The sequence below is a fragment of the Ascaphus truei genome, chromosome 4 (genome assembly GCF_040206685.1).
Source record: "Ascaphus truei isolate aAscTru1 chromosome 4, aAscTru1.hap1, whole genome shotgun sequence".
Lineage (NCBI taxonomy): Eukaryota > Metazoa > Chordata > Amphibia > Anura > Ascaphidae > Ascaphus > Ascaphus truei.
Genome location: NC_134486.1, coordinates 164,486,860 through 164,501,527, shown reverse-complemented (window position 1 = coordinate 164,501,527; position 14,668 = coordinate 164,486,860).

The following is a 14,668-nucleotide window of genomic DNA, read 5'->3' as shown; positions in this document are numbered from 1 at the left end:
AAGAGGAAAAGGAAGGGATGACGAGAAAGTTGGTTCAGGGAGATTGTAGGAGATGTACTACTGTACAGGAATGTAGCTGTTCCATAGTTAAAGTTGCTATCATATTTGTAATATGAAAATAAATATTAAGGCTAGCTAAAAAAAAAAAACTGAACAGCAAAGTGACTCAACTGACGCACCATGAGCATCACTCACAACACGCTAGCCAGCTATAGCCCCTATTGTCTGTCACTGTGTGTGTCTGACACTCACACGTCTCTGCACCGACTAGCCCTGCCCCTCTGTCACCCGCTCTCCGATGCACCCGCTCTCCGCACTCACAAACACTTGCTCACAAAAACACATACCTCCGCATGTCACAGAAAGTACAATACATGCTGCATTCATTAAGCCCCCACCCCCCCCGAGCAGCAGCTGCCGCCACCACCAGGGATCATCTCCTCACCTCAGGCGGCAGCAGCGTGCAGAAGGCGGCCGAAACGGGCGTGAGGCAGGAAGTGCTGGACTGCTAGAGCGCGCTCTGAGGGGGAGGGAGGGAAGGAAGCTGTGAGTGTGGGCGCCTCGGTGGAAACCCTGGGACTGCTCCACGGAGCCCCAGGGTTCTGAGGAACCCTGGTTGAGAAACACTGCTTTAGGCACTTACATGTGGTGGCCACATCCCTGCTGCCGCCCTACTTCTCCATTCGAATCCAAGTGTCAAATGACGCAGCAAACGTCACCAACGTGAAGTCGCACAGTGCCGCATTTGACATAATGTTGCCATGGCAATGAGACGCTGTGCGACATCACGTTGGTGAGGTCTGGGGGTCATTTGATGCTGAGATTCAGATGGAGAAGGAGGGCGGCAGCAAGGCAGCAGCCACCACATGTAAGTACATTCCCATCAGGCCCTATAGGCCAGAGAGCGCAGCATTTGTATATGGGACAGACATTTTTGCCGCCCCAAAATGTTGCCGTCCGAGCCTAGTGGAAAATCTGCCACTGTTAGAGCCCATCCCCTTAACAACCCTTATCTTTATTGTCTCTCTGATAAGGACAGGATGGTCTGAAGGTAAAGAGGTAATGAAAATACTTGCTTAACAAACTCTTCCTTATACAGGCCCCTAAGAAATAAGATTAGTAATTTCCACAAAAATGAGAGCAGACAAATCTCTCCTATTAGCATGATTACATTTTTATGAAAGCCAATTTTACTCACAAATTCTTCAGCAGTAAGACCCAGAAGTGAGTCATTGAGAACTTCCGGTGTCTGCTGCCAGGGCCCAAGATGGCTTCTCCCCCACCCATGATTCACAGTTACAGGTATGGTCCAGAATGGGGAGAGAGAGACACACACACAGAACAGGGAGACAGAGACAAAGCATGGGGAAAGAGAGAGCATCGGTGGGGAGACAGAGACACAGCATGAGGGGAAGGAGAGACACAACATTGGGGAGAGAGAGACCCACACAGCATTGGAGGAGACAGAGAGAGAGACAGCATGGGGAGAGAGAGACACAACATGGGGAGAGAGACACAGCATGGATGGGGAGAGAGGCACAGCATGAGGGGGGGGAGAGGCACAGCATGAGGGGGAGAGAGAGAAAGAGAGAGCATGGGTGGGGAGAGAGACACAGCATGGGAGGAAGAGGGGGAGAGAGACCACATGGGACGGTGAGAGACAGCATGGGGGAGAGAAAGAGAGACACCATGGGGAGAGAGCAACAGCATAAGGGAGAGAGAGACAGCATGGGAGAGAGAGAGAGTGACAGCATGGGGGGAGAGAGAGACAGCATGGGGGGAGAGAGAGACAGCATGGGGGGGGAGAAAGACAGCATGGGGAGAGAGAGAGACAGCATGGGGGGAGAGAGAGAGTGACAGCATAGGGGGAGAGAGAGACAGCACGGGGGGGAGAGAGCATGGGGGAGAGATACAGCATGGGGAAGGAGAGATAGCATGGGGGGAGAGAGAGACAGCATGGTGGGATAGAGAGAGAGACAGCATGGGGGGATAGAGAGAGACAGCATGGGGGGAAAGAGAGAGACACAGCATGGTGGCGAAAGAGACAGACACAGCATGAGGGGAGAGAGACAGCATTGGGGAGAGAGAGATAGCATGGGGGGGGAGAGAGAGAAACAGCCTGGGGGTAGAGAAAGAGAGACAGCAAAGGGGAAGGGGCGCAGTTGGTGATGTCATTTGTATTATAAATATATATTTTAATGTGTCCCAGTTTTACTTTTGTAAATCTGGTCACCCTCCTTATATGACACACAGATACCCAGCAAGCTCTCAGGAACCCCCCCAAATTACCACAATACATATATGTATATACTGCACCGACACACTTTATTCGAGCAAATACCCGGTATGTACCTGGCAGATACCTGGAATGCGCCGCTCCTCACCTCTGACAAGCCACGTTGCGTTTGCCTTCCCAGCCTGTGTTCATGCCTGGCTGATGGGCGGCTGATCTGTTAAATGATAATGATTAGGATTTAATAGGCTGCAATGCTTCGCGTGTCTACCAGATGGCATAAATTCATGAATTGTAATGCAGTATATATATATGTACTGTGCAGTATTGCAGCCAGCGGGAATAAAATGCTTCAATCCCTGCCTGGAAAATAACTCAATGCACTCGGGCAGAAAACAGTCACAAACCTCAATACACCCGGGTATACCCGAATTCGTGGGACTAGCCGAGCTCGAATAAAGTGTGTCGCCAGTGTAAGTGTCAAAAGGAGTGCTACTGGGCGTGGCTAATTGTATAAAACAAGAAACAAAGAAGTCCAGAGCAACATCCAATGTGACAAAAATACACAGTGAAATACTGTACCTAGATATCTCTTGAAAAAGGGTAATTTAGTTAACCCTTTGGCCAAAGCGTATAAGCCTGCGGGCCACTGTCAAGGCATGACCATAATATCGCAGGTCCTAACACTAACTGATTAAAATCCTTATTTACCAGAAGCATGAAAAGAAAACTTGCTTACTTGGACAGTGGGGAGGGGAGAGCTTTAAATCCTGGTTGGGTGGAGCGACTAACCTCCAAAACAGCTGGACAAAGTTATCAACCACACAGATACCCAGCAAACCATCAGAAACCTCCCAAAATTACCAATATATATATATATATATATATATATATATATATATATATATATATCCAAACGAAGCCAGTCAGCACACTGATGGCATGGCCCTGAGGAAGGTCTCCATGTGGGACCGAAAACGTTGGCTTACGTGCATTTATGTTTTGAATACAATTATCTTTGGATTAACCCCTTGCAGTTTGCTGTCTCCTTACTGGTCCTTGGACTGGTTCAGCTGATATATATATATGTGTGTGTGTGTCAAAAGGAGTGCTACTGGGCGTGGGTAATTGTATAAAACAGGAAACAAAGAAGTCCAAAGCAACAATACAAGGCTTTTGTGTATCTGTTTGCTTCAATACAGTTTATTTTGGATTACTCCTTGCTGGTTGCTGTCTCTTTACTGGTCTTTGGGCTGGTTCATATGTTATGTGGATTCCTATGGGACTAGCAACTGCCTTTTGCCCTACATTAGAGTGCTGACAGCTTGTTTTGTGTATATATATATATATATATATATATATATATATGCAGTGGTTGACAAATCACCAAAAAATCTACTCGCCACACAAAAAAATCTACTCGCCACCTAGTACCAAACGTGTGCTGCTTGGGAAAATATTTACTCGCCCGGGGGTTAAATCCACTCGCCCGGGGCGAGCAAATGTATAGGATTGTCGAACACTGTATATATGTGTGTGTGTGTCAAAAGGAGTGCTACTGGGCGTGGGTAATTGTATAAAACAGGAAACAAAGAAGTCCAAAGCAACATCCAATGTGACAAAAATACATAGTGCAATACCTATATATCTCTTGAAAAAGGGTTAAGAGAATGGAGGGATGGGGGGGGGGAGAGGGAGAGAAAGGGGTGTGTACAGTATGTGAGAAGGGGACAGAGAGACAAAGGGGAAGGGGCGCAGTTGGTGATGTCATTTGTTTTATAAATATTTTTTTCATGTGTCCCAGTTTTACTTTTGTAAATCTGGTCACCCTCCTTATATGACCTGGAAAATTGAATTTCTATAGGCATCAGGAGGAAGTAAGCTTAATGTAAATATAAAAGGTTGCGCTAATAATATTCATTATTGCCAGGTCAAGAAAGTCAACAAACTACAATATGTGTTTCATATGAAGCATTGTAGCATTACCTGGGTATGGCAGTCAGTAGAGTGAAGCATTTGTTTGTCTCATAGCTCTTATATGCTCACTGAATATTTATTTCCACCCACACTTGTGTCATTCCACTCTGCTACTAGGCAAGAAACACTGCAGTGAACACATTGCCCATTGATTGCTTCTTCACTAAGCAGTGAGCTTTTGCGCAAGATTGGGAAATTTGTAATCCCACGATAAAAAATGAAGCCAGACGCGGGATTCACTAAGACATGAAGCGCATTTGGTTAGGTGCGAGCAAAAATATGCCCGATCGCGCGAGCTGTTTTCTTCCCCCTGCTATTGTGCTTAAAATTCTACAGCACGATAGCTGATAGAAAAAAAAGCAGCCTGTAAGAGCTGCATGGAGACGCTTATTTTTTTATTGATATGTGTGTTATGATACTGGTGTAGATAAGCAGGGGGTCTCCTGAGCTGAACCGCATTGTTTCAGCCTCAGGGACCCCCTTCTACATGAGATACAGGCCTCGTTATGGGGTGCCGGTACACCCCTGCAGGATTTAAATCCCCCAGTCACGTGACACGGGAGCATTAAAAGCACAGGGGATACCGACACCTCATAACGGGGCCTGTATCTCGGAAGTAGGGGGACCCCGAGGCTGAAACCACTGCGGTTAAGCTCAGGAGAACCCCTACATATGCACACTAGTATTAAAATGTATATGTATACTGTATGATCACCTGTAAGAGCCGTGAGTCTCTATGCAGCTCTTACAGGCTGGTTTTTTTTTTCAATCAGGTATCGTGCTGTTGAATTTTAAGCACAATAGCAGGGGGAAGAAAACAGCTCGCACGATCGGGCATGTTTTTGCCTGCACCTAACCAAATGCGCTTCACTTCTTAGTGAATGCCGCGTCTGGCTTCATTTTTTAGCGTGGGATTACAAATTTCCCAATCTGGTGCAATAGCTCACTGCTAAGTGAATCGACCTTTATGTCTGTTAGTCAGAGCACCTCTGGTTATTCAATATTTCTCAAATGTGTCCTGTCCCTGGACAAAAGCATTACCTAGCAATTTAGATGAACAATTGTAATTCAGTGTATATCATATTTTAATGGCATACGTCTAATTTAATGAGTATTGACATACTCTATGTTCCCATTTAACAGTATAATTAAATGTAATTATTACAATAATCGCTCATTTATTATTTCTTGAGTGGTTTGTTTAAACTAAAGAATTTCCCCATAGTGTTTTCTGCAATAAATAGTGAGGATGCCTTGATGACCCTTTGTCTCATTATATTACACCTTTTATAGCAAGTATGACATTGATGTAAAAATATGCATGTCCTTTTTATGCCCTGATTCTGTCATATCACCAGAACCACCATTTTTGATAGCTCATTCCTCTAACACATTCTCCCACAGTAAATCTTCTGTTAAAGCAGCAGTACGGGTTCACTATATATATATTTATAAATATATATATATATATTTTTTTTAAAATATATATATATATATATATATATATATATATATATGAGAGATGGCAGTTGGCCCACTACTATCCAGGCAAAAAACAGATGCTTATCCCATATGAATAGAACAAAAAATAATTACCAGATTGGGGCCCAGCAATAAGAGACAGCACACTGCATGTAGTCATCAGATCAAAAACTGTATTCAATCACAGGGCACTACAACCAACGTTTCGGTCACCCAGAGGGACCTTCATCAGGGTTGTGCCTGTGAGCACATGCACATGTCTTAGACAAGTCTGCAACCCTGCCTTTCACCATTATCACCTAGCATACAGTGCTTCCACTGCAACAAGGGATTCTGGGAAAAGACATGCAAATGAGCACACAGTGACAGCTTTTGCCTGAAATCCATTTTACAAGTGTAACATGGCTGGACCAGATTGCCTTTCTGCCTCCTGTCATGTAAATCTTGATAGCTACAGGTTGTGGCAGACAATCCTGTGGGCATCGACCCGCCTCATTCTGACTCCCTTAGTGATAGAAGTGGTGGTGACATGGGAATCTGTGTGCAGCCTATCATGGTGCAAATCCTGTGCTTCCAGTGGGTGGTAGGGGGGGGGGATGCTCGCTGTTAACAACGCTTTTATGCACAGCATGGGAATTAGATGCAAAGCCAGAGAAACTTCTCACAGCCATGTTTCAACCTTAATGGAATCAGTGTGAAGTTGGTTTCTCTGGCTTTGCATCTGATTCCCATGCTGTGCTTAAAAGTTGTGTTAACAGCGAGCATTAGCTTACAATGGTTCCATGTAAAAATGGATTTCAGGCAAAAGTTGACACGGTGTGCTCACTTGCATGTCATTTCCCAGAATCCCTTGCTGCAGTGGAAGCACTGTATGCTAGGTGATAATGTGAAAGGCAGGGTTGCAGATCTTTCTAAGACATGTGAATGTGCTCACAAGGGATCTTTTTATTTGCAATATGCTATACAGTGGAGGTTTCTTGTTGCCTTTTTCACCCACCATAACTTAAAATGTATGTACAGTATGTATGTATGTATGTTGCCCCCTTTCCCCGTAGCTAAGGGAAACTACCTGTGCTGCTGTTACCTGCATGTCTAAGAGGAGACCTGATCCTCCGCTACTGGGAGCCTGGGGTGATCACGTTCGTTGGTACACACCGCCTCCACCTGAGAGAGATCCTAACGTAGTAGGATTACCCCTCACAGGACCCAATAGTCAGTAAACACACACCAAGTATATAACAACATATTTACTGATATATAAACAGGCAACACTATAATAACAAGGCTATGCTAGGCCATACCTACACAGTACATCCACAGTGTAAGCCCACACCTTGTCCACACCCCAGTGAAGTTCTCCCAAAGTTATGAGGGTGTCCTGGTCACTTAACCACCCGGTGTCCACAAGACAGGCCCAACCCAAAGTGTGGGAGGAGTAGCGCTACCCCTGTGTATGGAAATTGGTACACATAGATTAGATACCTTCCTGGTCTTAGGCCACACCAGGCCGCCTTGGCTGATGGGTCCGCTGGGCCACTGTAAGGAATCGGGGAACACGTCATTTGCGACGTGTTCCCTCCTTACCTGCATTACCGCAGTCCTCCGCTCTGGCACCAGAGCGTGCGTGCACCCCCGCTCTGTTTACAGAGCACGCGCACATGTGCAGTTCTTCTACTGTGCCACGGAGCATAGCTCCGCTCACGCGGTGCACACGTGATGACGTGCTCCGTCCCCCAGCTGCGTGTCAAGTGTTCTATTAGCCCACTTGTCTCCTAGCCTATCCGTGTCTCCGCGGAGGCCACACATCTGTCCACCTCCTGTCTCATTGGATCTGGTATCCTTTATATGCCTTGCTTATTCATTCCTGCTTTGCTGAGCAAAACTGGTTGTAGGACAATGGAAAAAATGTGTGGTGCTCTGAAAAAAAGCCTCAAAATATTTTTGAAAAATTGCAAAGTTCAATAAATTCATATAATGTTTCTTGAGATGAAACCCCTCACTAATCAATAAACGGTAACCAATCCATAGGACATAAAATAATCAAACATTAATCACTTCTCCATTGTAATCTGACTAGTGGGCTAGGACCCCCACAAGCAATGTAGTAAAGGGCCACACAATAAATAAAGTGTCCCAACATAAAGCATCAGAATGGAGTGTTTGCCAGTGATAAAATAACTCACATTTAGAGTAGGTGTTTGTCCTTGAGGATGTCAGAAATTTTTCTTTTCCAATAGGGGATGTGCTTCCGTTTTTTCTATAGTTGAAATAGACACAAAGCAGGGAAAAAGCAGGCACTGTTTCTCAGGAAAAACAAAAACAAAATTCAATGAAATCAAGGAGAGCGTGTGCCCATAGAAAAATGATTTAATGGAACCAGCAAAAAGATACACCCTCTCCTTGATTTCATTTAATTTTGTTTTGTTTTTCCTGAGAAACAGTGCCTGCTTTTTCGCTGCTTTGTGTCCATAACTGGTTCTAGCTTTGAGCTCCTTCGATTTTTTGTGCCTTTCACCCTTATCATGTGTTTTCTCTGCAGGTTGATTCTTTGTGTACCGACCCGGTTTGAACTTGGAACCTCTCTGGATACAGACCACGGCTATACGGATCAATACTACTGTAACTTCTCCAAACCAGACCATGGCTATACTGATCAATACTACGCTTACCTCTCCAACCCCAGACTACGGCTATACGGATCACTACAATTTCCAATCTCTCCAACTCCAGACCACGGCTAACAGACTTTACTATTCTAACTTCTCCAACCCAAGATTCTGACAAGTATTTGTTAATCCACTCTCTCCAATCCAGATCCAGCTATGTTGACAATCCACCTGCCAGGCACGCTTCCGATGCTGTGGGTGCGGGGTTTGATACCATCCCACCTCAGTTCCGGTGTCCTTTCTTGCTCGTGGGTAGCACAAACATTACAGTATGCACAGCCCAACGAACATGGACCCCCTGGGGTGGGCCAAGCCCTGACTCCTGATGAAGCTTTTTGATAAGCGAAACATGTAGAGTCAAGTTGCAGTAGGCTGGACGAGCTCCCATTATTGCCCTGTGCCAGTCGTTCCAAACCGAGACCGATCGCAAACCGGAAGTGACGCGACGAATCGCCGGAAGTGACGCGATGCATCATACCAGCAGGGGCTGACGGCAGACAAACGAGCCACTCATCTATAGTCTTATGTGTCTATGCACATTGTGTAAATGTAAGTGTAATATTTGCTGCTTAAATATACACATCAATTGAACATGCAATGTTGCACTAAAAGTGTCATCTCTGTTACATTGAGGGAAATCACGCTGAGACCATATGCCTTCTATCAATGGGAAGAACCTAAACCACATTGATTCACCTATTGCTGTTACCCAATTGGGAAAGTGTGAGTCTCCATTTCTGTGAATACCTAGTTGTCGTTTATATTGGAATTACTACACTATATTATTATATATATATATTTTTCACATATGGTGACATCTGCGCTCCCCAAAAGCTACTTCGTACATTGGCAATCCGACTGCCAGGCACGCTTCCGATGCTGTGGGTGCGTGGTTTGATACCTTCCCACCTCAGTACTGGGGTCCTGTCTTACTCGTGGGTAGTGCAAGCATTACAGTATGCTCAGCCCAATGAACATGGACCCCCTGAGGTGGGCCAAGCCCTGTCTTCAATTTCTGAACATTTCCAATACCTGGATAACCACATTGATTCTCTTACTCAAAATTTGGCCACGGTTTCCCTTAACCAGTCACAGTCCAGAATTATTAGACCTGCTACCTTGTCTGTTGCTTCCCCTGAAGCTTCACTCTCGAGCCATGTCTACCCACTCCCAATCATTTTGCGAGAGATCCCCAGGGGTGTCGAGGTTTCCTCAACCAATGTGACATAAAGTTCGAGTTAACTCCTTCCTGCTTTTCTTCTGATAGATCTAAGGTGGCATATATCATTGCTTTACTAAACTGAGATGCATTGGCATCTCCCATCTGGGAGCAGAGACCGGAGATTGTTCAAGACTTTCCACGTTTCAAGAAAGAATTTAAACAAATCTTTGCTACCCTTGGCTGTAAGATTACTGCTGCCTCCTCTTTATTTTAAATTTCTCAGGGTCACAGACCAGTCGCAAGATATGCTCTGGAATTTCAGACCATCGCGGCGGAGACGGGTTGGAACGATGAGGCACTTTCTGCGGCTTTCTGGCAAGGACTCTCGTAGATGGTAAAGCATGAATTAGCTGCTCAAGAGAGAACCACTGTACTTGAGGATCTGATTGCCATGTGTATTAGGGTGGATCAACGCCTTCAAGAAAGGAGGCTTGAGCGCCATCACTCTCGTTCTCTCACATTTACGGCTCTTGTTCCCAATGTTTCCCCTTCTACTTTCCCAGCTCTTGAGGCTCCAGAACCAATGCAGTTCGGATGTCATCATGTAGAGGGAGAGGGGGTTGGCCCGGTATTAAAGGGGTTGCATCCCATATGGCCACCCCCTGACCTCACCAGGGAGGCAATGGGTTAACTGGACTGCGGTCCAGGCATGTGGCTTACAGCTTGTCATGTCAGGAATATGTATGTTCCCCTGTTCCCATGTTTCATTATAATCCTGTATTTAAAGTGCATTTCTGTATCTCTGGTTGTGGAGGTCGCAGAGAGTTGAAATTTGGCCAATATGTAGAGTCACTGTAGGCATTAAAAACTGGCAAATTGCGACCCACTTGGCCCACCAGAACGGAACTTATTAATATGTGAAGATATTAAAGTGTATATGGTATTTTGGATCTGCTCTGAAAATGCAGACTCCATCTGCTATTCTAATAGGTCAGGAAGGGCAGCCGGATGATTTAGCATAAGCCCTGTGATCAAAAGTTAACTGCCCTGATTGATAACACTAGGAACCAAGTACTGATCAAAAGACTCTGCCACTCTAACTGTTTACCTGAGGGCGGAGAAGCATCAAACTGGAGTGGTTTGTAAGTGTTATATCTACGCCTACAAACAATGAAGATCCTGCCAGATACTTCATCTGGTAGACTGGTCGTCGCCCCTGATTTAACTAGCGGGGGGGCATGGGTTAAACTGTGTTTCCACGTTAGGGATTGGATACAGATAATTGATCACCAATAGTCTGTATTCAATGTTAAGAATAGGGTTACAAAGGTATATAAACTGTGTCAACTCTACAGTTTTTGTTGCACTTCTGATTTCATCTTAAATGTCATCGGATTGCTGGAAAATTGCTAGCTGATACTTCTCCATTCCCCAACTCTAAGTAACTGTTACCTTCTTGCCTGTTAATTGTACTATATTGCTGTGTTCACCTTTTTAAGGAATAAATATATTTTATTATATCTAAGCCTCGTTCTGTTCAACCCAGATATTTGGTGTTTATTATAACTTGACATAAGTTACCGTGACACATAACTCTCTCCTTCTGAGAAACAACATCGGAAAATGGGAGGATTGTGCCTTTACTGCGGACTGCCTGGTCACCTGGTGCTCCACAGTCCCACGAAGCCGGGAAACGCCCGTGCACCGTGCCCTAGCTGCGTGTCAAGTGTTCTATTAGCCCACTTGTCTCCTAGCCCAGCGGTGCGCAAACTGTGGGGCGCGACCCCCAGGGGGGGCGCGACACTGCCGACGGGGGGCGCGGGGTTTACAGAGGCCCCGCGCGCTTCCCGAAGGCACTTAAATTAAGTGCCGGGGGAGCTGCAGGGCCTCTGTAAACCTAACTTACCGTGGCTCCGGCGGCTTCCTCCCTGTGTCGCCATGGCAGCGCGGCGTCAAAATGACGCTGCAAGGTCATGTGACGTCACGTTGCTATGGCAACGTGACGTCATTACGCCGGAGCGCGGGTAAGTTGGGGTTGGGAGGGGGGCGCGGGAGTGAGGGGACAGCCGGCAGGGGGGCGCAGGGAAAAAAGTTTGCGCCCCCCTGTCCTAGCCTATCCGTTTCTCTGCGGAGGCCACGCCTCCGTTCCGCCTCCTATCTCATTGGATCTGGTATCCTTTATATGCCCTGCTCATTCATTCCTGCTTTGCTGTGCATAACTAGTGTTATTGTGAATAATAGTGAAGCAAGGCACAAACAACTCAAAATGTGAACAATGATAGTAAGTGCAACTAATAATAAGTGCAATGTACAATATGTGCCAAATAATAAACTTCAACTGAAGACAAATTAATAATAAATGACTCTGCTCAAACCCTCTGGTGGGACCTGTTTCACTGGTTCCAAGAAGTGTGTTAGATCTCATACAATCCAGGAGGAGCATATATGGGAAACAAACAAGAAGAAAACAGTGCAAAATTTAAGTGTAGATGTATTGACAATGAGGTAAATAATAGGGTGTAGTCTTGGTTCTGATGGTATGCTACTCACAAGATGTCAGAAGTAAGAATGCGTTTAGCAGATAGGGCTGCTACCCATGGGGTATACGTGGTGTGTGGATCTCCCTCCAGGCTCGTCTTGTCAGTGGGATGGTAGTGTATGTAAAAAAGGGGAAAGAGCACTACATAGCGCGATCAGGTGGATAATAAACTTTATATAAAAAACAGATATAAAAATGCGCACTTACAATGTGCAAAATTAAAACAAGCGTTTGTCACAATATATGTGTGTAGTGGGTTCACTGCAGCTCTCACCGCCTCCCCTGGATACTCCAAGTCTCCATCGCCTGCAGTGTGAGATCGCAGCTCCTCTCTTTGCGTCCTTCTGTGCGTCTGACGTCACAGCTCTAACGTTTGGGAAACTACGGGTCGCCCACTAGTCCAAAAAGCACCACTCTACGCGTTTCGCCCAGTCTTGATAGACTGCATCCGGCTTCGTCAGGCGTGTGTATGCTTGGGGTAAAAGGTGCCTATATATACCCTATTCTATCCAATAATATAATTATCTAAAACAATTAGACCAATGCCCATAGCGCTAAGTGCAATTTGATTAGGCAAAGCTGTACTCATTATTAAATAAACTCGATTAAAATGAGATAACATTATGAGAGTATGTAATAAATAACCCCAGTGATAGGCTGTATTCAGTATAATTATCCCTATATATTATCGCTATAGCCAAAATAATTACTGTTATCCCCTAGTATAATTTCATGCACCTTGTAATATGATAATTGTTAGTAGGTTATTTTGATAACCGATACACAGAGCACTGTCTCTATTAACTGACCCATTATTAATTAATTATTGAGTCCTAGTTCTCTGGTTTCACTATTTATAATAGTATCATATGCTTAAATATATTTATCCTCCGTGATCAAAAAATACACTTATAGTCTAATTTTATCTCCTCTATTGACGTTTCATGATGTCTAAATATGTATTATATACTCTCATAATGTTATCTCATTGTAATCGAGTTTATTTATTAATGAGTACAGCTTTGCCTAATCAAATTGCACTTAGCGCTATGGGCATTGGTCTAATTGTTTTAGATAATTATATTATTGGATAGAATAGGGTATATATAGGCACCTTTTATCCCAAGCATACACACTCCTGACGAAGCCGGATGCAGTCTATCAAGACTGGGCAAAACGCGTAGAGTGGTGCTTTTTGGACTAGTGGGCGACCCGTAGTTTCCCAAACCTCAGAGCTGTGATGTCAGACGCACAGAAGGACGCAAAGAGAGGAGCTGCGATCTCACACTGTAGGCGAAGGAAACTTGGAGTATCCAGGGGAGGCGGTGAGAGCTGTGGTGAACCCACTACACACATATATTGTGACAAACGCTTGTTTTAATTTTGCACATTGTAAGTGCGCATTTTTATACCTGTTTTTTATATAAAGTTTATTATCCACCTGATCGCGCTATGTAGTGCTCTTTCCCCTTTTTTACATACACTACCATCCCACTGACGAGACGAGCCTGGAGGGAGATCCACCCACCACGTATACCCCATGGGTAGCAGCCCTATCTGCTAAACGCATTCTTACTTCTGACATCTTGTGAGTAGGCATACCATCAGAACCAAGACTACACCCTATTATTTACCTCATTGTCAATACATCTACACTTAAATTTTGCACTGTTTTCTTCTTGTTTGTTTCCCATATACACACATAATTAGTGTTAGCCATGAGCTCCTGCATTTTGTTACGTCTTGCTCCCTTGTCCTGTTTTTCTCTGCAGCTTGATTCTTTGTGTACCGACCCGGCTTGAACTTGGAACCTCTCTGGATACTGACTATGGCTATACGGATCGATACTACTCAAACTTCTCCAATGCAGACCACGACTATACAGATCAATACTACGCTTACCTCTCCAACCCCAGACCACAGCTATACGGATCACTACAATTCCAATCTCTCGAACTCCAGACCACGGCTAACGGACTTTATTACTCTAACTTCTCCAACCCAAGACTCTGGCAAATATCTGATAACCCACTCTCTCCAATCTAGATCCAGCTACGTTGATGTCAAGAATCGGCATCCCCCGCACTCCCCACACAGAGCACTCTCTCCCCCCAGGGAGTCCCTGGACACACAAAACAATCCTGCCTTACCGACCTCTGCGGCTCCCCGCCCCTGCCGCCGTCGCGGGATCACTCCCCTCGGCAATTCCTCTGCTCAACGCCGGGCGCGCCCACACCCTCCCGCGCGCACACCTGCACCATCCACTGGCTCGGTCCACGCGCGTACACGCGTTACGGAGCACACTCATTCTGCATACTCTTCTTCCCGTCCCCCGGACCTCAGGCTCCGCCCCCGCACACCAGACGAGCATACTCAGGTTACCAACAAGACTCATCTGGCCTGTTATGCCTGCACCAATCTGCAATGTCTCCCTGTAGCTCTTCCTGTCCCGCCTCCATTCCTAATTGGACTTTCCTTCTTTATCTAGCTCCTCTAACATGGCTTGGACTACGACCTATCTCCGCTCTCCACTCCCTGACCTCGGCAAGGCATTCTTCACTCTCTCTCTCTACAACCGGTACCAGCAAGTATTGTCTACCTTACTACAC